This window comes from Ipomoea triloba, chromosome 13, assembly GCF_003576645.1.
Source record: "Ipomoea triloba cultivar NCNSP0323 chromosome 13, ASM357664v1".
Classification (NCBI taxonomy): Eukaryota; Viridiplantae; Streptophyta; class Magnoliopsida; order Solanales; family Convolvulaceae; genus Ipomoea; species Ipomoea triloba.
In genome coordinates, this window is record NC_044928.1 from 29791940 (window position 1) to 29798264 (window position 6325).

Here is a 6325-nt window from a genome sequence, read left to right on the forward strand (position 1 = left end):
AAATTAAATTTTTTTTTATTGAGAACATTTAAAATATTTGAAATTATTGAAATTAAAATTTTAATATATAAAAAAATAACTTAGTTTTTGGGTAGATGGACACTTGTAAAAAAAAGTTTAGAGACAAATTCATGTTTAAGGACATTATTCCCTATAAATAACTATGCAAGGTGGGTCCCAAATTGAGAATACTTTTTTCTTAAAATTTGCAAACTTTACCTAAATACAAAAAAGTTAATTACAAGGTAAACCAAAAAAGCAATAGCAGTGTTAAAAGAGCAATAATCACAAACCCATGTTCTCAAAAGTCTATAAAGAAAAAGTTGATATAATGAGCAGCAATAAAGGAGCCAAGGTTCAATAATTTCAAGAGATATAATCCAAAAACAAAAATTGTCATCAATACTCTTGTCCCATTAAAGTTAAAATATTGAAAGAGAAATTCCTATCACAAAAATTTTAGTCGCATGAAAAGATAAGTGTTCGATTAAAACGACGTAATTAGAGAGATTCAATCACTTCTATTTTAATGCTACTATTTCAAAACTAGTCTTCCTGCTACTATCAACAATTTTTGGATTGGGTACTCATATGAGGTTCGAACCTTGTAAAGAGTTTCGATTTCCATGTAAAAATCAAACTCTGTTAACGCGATTAGGAGCGAATTTGAGTTAGTTTTAAAAATAGATATTGTTATTTTTATACTATGCTAGATTTTTTAAGTAAACCTAAACAAATATAATGTTTTACATTGTTCTTACTCTTTTACAACAAGAGATATTAGAGTGAAAATAGAATTCATCATTTACGAGCTATTACATAATAACGAAATTTACCCAGTATACATCTTTAGATAATAGCAGAAAAGTTCTCTCGATTCAAAATAACTAAAATATACTATTGAAGCTACAAATTAACACATTTTAGGCATCTTTTTCTTTTGAAGGGATAACTTTACCCCAATTTCTCGAAATTTCTAATGCCAACAAGAAGTGAATATTTAAAGTTTCATTACCTATTCGCAATCCACTTACTTTTTTCATTCTGCAAAAATCATAGTTGGGAGGGGATCTCTTTCAAAAAAGTCCAATAAAACACAACAAAATTATATCACATTTCGAAAAACACTATGTTTGGTTCGCACGTGGGAATCGGAATCGGAATGGGTATCAAATACTTGGTAAGGGTAATGGGTTTTGGTGAAAACATTTAGCATGTTTGGTAGTTGGGTGGAATGGGAATGAATATTAATAGTTGGGGAAGAAATGAGGAAGTGAAATGAAACCCTTATTTAATAAGGGTATGGGTTTTCTCATTAATGGAGTATTCTAAACTCATAGTAGCATTCTCAAAACCTATCAACCAAACACTAGCAATCACTTTCATACCCATTCCCTATACCAAAACCCCCCAACCAAACACACCCTAAGATTGAAAAGTAGATAAAATAGTGACATTAAAATTACAAATAGATTGAAGCGGTCCATTGTTACCAATTTATCACTAGACCCTTATATTTTTAGAATTTTAGTTTAAAACTTTAGCGATTCTAATAGTAGATTATTCCAATTATAGTATTGCCAAATGCATATTTAATTTGAAGACTTATTTAACCCTTACATTTAATAATTAAAGGAATTATGTATTTTTTCAATTAAAGTTAATAATCGTTCGAAATGTGCATCCGAGACACAATTCAAATAGCTATCCAACTCAAAATAAGTTCAAAAGTTTTTCTTTGCTAGTTGTCTTATACGGCTAGGTTTGAATTCTATCAAGGGCTGAAAAGGAAATATATGGATTTTGCCTTGTTGTGGTCTCTAATATACAAGCATTTAAAGACTCATAGGTTAGTTGAGTCGCATCCCGTAATTGATCTCATCCGATCCACCCGTATCCAAACTAGAGCGATGAGAAACCTTTAAATTTAATTTGAAGTTCATACTGATAAATTTTAGATCGATATACGACACGTATGATATAATCAAGAATGGTACATGTTGCCTCCCCAAGATTTAGCAAAGTTAGTTCATCGTCTGATTTAAAGGTCATGACTGGAGGCCGAAGTGTGATAGTTTGAATTCCACTGAAAATATGTATAGGAAAAAGGGCCAAGGATGGAAGGTCTGGATTCGATTGCTTGTGCACACATGAAAATTAGGATCTGATCGGTGATGAGATGATTATGATTTACTTTCGCTATTTATTGATTTACTTTCGTTATTTACCTCCGCAGTGGCTCTAGTAGTGAGTCCTATGAATTTATGATTAGTCCGACGGAACTATGATTATCTAAAATTATTAATTTTTTTTGAAAACCCTAAATTTATTAATTAGAAAAAAAAAAAGAAAAAAAGAATGTTACGTGTTGTGATTGGTTTTCTTGTGACATACGGGCCCACACCTAGAGTTTGAATGTATACTCCATAGGATAGTATAATATAATGTAGTCCTCACGAGTCACCAGGGCACAGGGGAAACCTAATAATCCTGTGTGCGTGCAACAATAACAGTAAATTACATGTATTGGTATATTTTCTTTTATTTTTTTTTATTTTCTACTTATCAAGTTCGATTCTTTGTGAGAATTATCTATTCTTGATTTGAACATATTAATTATGCAACAATAACAGTAAATTACATGTATCGGTACATTTTATTTTATTTTTTTTTTATTTTTTTACTGATTAAGTTCGATTCTTTGTGAGAATTATCTATTCTTGATTTGAACATATTAATTATAGATAATTGAAATTAATTTTTTATTACAATTATTTACTAGCTAGACTTACCATACAAACTTTATCCAAAATGCACCTTCAATAATGACTTTAATTTTTTATTTTTTTAATAGAAATTTTACTTATTGAACGTTCAAGAATCTTCTTCAGAAAGCACTTGATTAGACATATTTATTTATTTTTATTAAAAATTTTCAAAAGAGTTGGGACCCACTACATTATCCGGTTAATTTTGTTTTAATTATTAGGCAAAATGGCAAAATAAAGAATCTCATAAATACATAGGCCCATAGAAGTTTGGACCACTGTAAAGGAAAATTAAGTTTTTTTCTTTAAATAATTTTTTGTGCATAAACAAGTGACTTTATAACTGCTTATATATATATTTAGCAGTTATTTAACTGCAATGTATTTGGTTGAATTTTGTTCATTAATGCGGCGACCCGAAAATGCAAGTCTTGACTCTTGATTTCATGTTTAGGAGTCATAGAGCTTGTTGAATTAGCTAGTAAAACTAACTAATTGTTAGTGTACTAACTAGCTAGTAATCATATTGTTAAATACATAGGGATGAGATGTCTTATAAATATACTTTAATTTTAAACTTTTTTTTTATTTTATTGAGATTGACTCTTGATTTCATGTTTAAGAGCCATAGAGCTTGTTGAATTAGTAGTGTATGCGTATAATTGGAGTTTAGACTTGACTCGACTCAACTAAAGTGTTTGAGCTAGTTGTATTTGAAGTTGGCGTGTTTATGTCACACTAATCGAGCAGACTTAGCTTGTAAAACTCGAATACTAACCCACAATTAAACTTTTAAATGAGAGAATTAGGGTTACGGTTTGTATAATATTGTATAGTTTTTCTTTCTATTTTTTTAATATTTTCTCTTTCCCTATTTAAAATACTCTCGATGGGGATCTACATACCCTTTTTTGTTCATGTCATGGGTTCTAGCTAAAACTCGGTGAATATAATATATGGACTATTTTCACAATTTGTTACAACTTCTTAGTAACACTTTTAATTAAGGCCTAAAATTGAATTGCGGAGTGACGGAGTTATTGGATTGACGAGCCCATACAATCGAATAGCAATTGAAGCAATCCACTATTATATACCTAAACGATTCTTCAAAAATATGTTTGGGTTAATTATACACGAACTAATTCAACCAGTCCCAACATTCAAACAGTACAAATTTCAACCGAAAAAACAAATGCCACTACAAATATCGTAATAAGCTATGTCAATCTCACTACCACCCACCATCTTAACTATTTCAGTTCCGCACCCAATTCAACGCGCTCGGAAAAACCTTAATCCACTGAACACTTCCACAACAACTACATTGCAATTTGCTGCCGTAACCTACTTTGATGGATTCCATGTCTCCTAGAAAATGGTACAAAACACAAGTTGTTTTAAAGATAACATCACACTAACCAATCTTTGAAGAAAGACCACCTGAACATACGAGACGGAGGTTTTCTTTAGGAGAAATTCATATGGTCCGACAATGACATTTGTCATTTTTAAACAAACTGCAGAGGGGGGTTGTCCATTATTTCTTATCTATGTAAAGAAGATAAAGGAGAACAAAGATAAAGACACACAACCCATTGGCTATATAATGTGTATTAATTATGTTGTTGCATATATAATTGTGATCTCTTTTACTTTTTGTTTTACTCTTTTAGTCATTTACAATGGATGATGGGTTTTTCTTTTTATTTGGACATTTTATTTTAAAATAAAATTAACTGTAAGATACTTTAAAAAAAAAAAAAAAAAGAAATTAGTACATTATTATGCGGTACGGTATGAAATGATAGTCTAAAAAAAGTATTAGCAAAGTTTGTAAGAAATAGCGTGACTGGTTTATTTTGTTTGATATAACTTGTGAATAGAAAACTAAATATGTATGCAGATTGGATGGTCTCTTTTGAAGCGCTGTCACATTTTTTAGGTTGTTTGAATGTCCTAATTTAGTTGAATTATTATATTAGTATTTATTTTATCCAAACAATGAGTTAGACAATTTATTTATATATATAATATATAAGTACAATAATCACTTGTTAATGATTCTTCAAATCTAGCATTACTAATTGTTATCAATTGAGTCTTGAATTTGAAATTGCAACTCAAGAAATCGTAACACCAACTAAATGATACAACTTGCTTGGCAATTTGTATATGAATTATTGGGTAAGGGAATAATCATTTCTTGATTTTTACTCAATTATATAAACCTGTGTATTATGAGTATTATTTTCTGATAAAGTGTAAGGGAAAAGCAACAATTTAAAATTAGTGATGAAAAATCTATATGATAAATTATTAATTAATTTTCATGGGGATTTGCATTTTGTACCTTATTATATGCTACTGTCCAAAAACCAAAATCCAAAATATTCCAATCTTGACATCCAAGAAGTTTTTATATTCAACTCCACCTTGCCCCTATTGTCAAGTGATATCATCCATAAATCTATGAATCTACCCTAGAAATAATCTAGGGAAAAAATTGAATATCATTCCACCATTTGCTTTCAATATAGATCTGCACAAGAAGTCAAGAAAACACTTAATGGTTTCCCAGAACTGGCAAGTATTGTTTTCCCACATCTTTTATAATCCATATGGTTGCAGATGCACATGTTTAAACATTCTATAGGACAGTTTAAAATAAGTCAATAACACAATAATTTGTTACGGCGACCAGAGAAATCTACAGACACTACCTGAGAGTGTGTATTGAATAATCCCGGCTCATGTGTTCACAAATCACACAGGAAAGGTAAATTTACACTATGAATACTGTGTGATAGGTCGAACTCGTGACCTTCTAGTACAAGATTTATCATGCTCTGCTCATTCGATCACTCTTTTTGGCGCACACGATTTTTTTCAATAAAAGGAGGACCAAAGCAACATAAGAGAAAAGGAAAATTAATTAAATTATTAGAGACGTAATCATGTCACACTAATACAGTTTATTACAAGAGGACATATGTCATCTGGTGAGGAGTTTGAGGCATATCATGATGGCGGCCGCGTTGCAAGTGACCATGTACACGCTCCCTCGAATGTCAAAGTACTGAGTAGCATATCGATATAATTTGAGGGCATAAATAATGTCGAGTAAGTGTGAGATCGTCCATGTGCTTCGTGAAGGTAATCAATGTGCCGACTACCTAACTAACATGAGGCAATGCATCTATTGGGAAACAACGGTCCAGGTTCACCCCTGATGGCATGAGAGACATTATGGAGTGCGACACTAAGAATATTGTTACGAGAAGAGTTTACTAATCCTAGGGACTTCCCAGTCTCCGCACTAAAAAAACAGTAGGTAAAAATTAAATTATACAAATAATGTTATTCTTAACAAAAAGAAAAGTCTTTATTTTAACCAAAAATAATACAAGTTTCGATACCTAGAAATCAGGGTTGAAGCCCCACCAAGGAATTTAATTTCATCTTCTAAAGTTATTTAATTTGTATTCTTTTTTAATCAAAATCAAATAATAGTATTAATTAATACAAAAGAATTAAGTCACCAATACAAGGCGGAA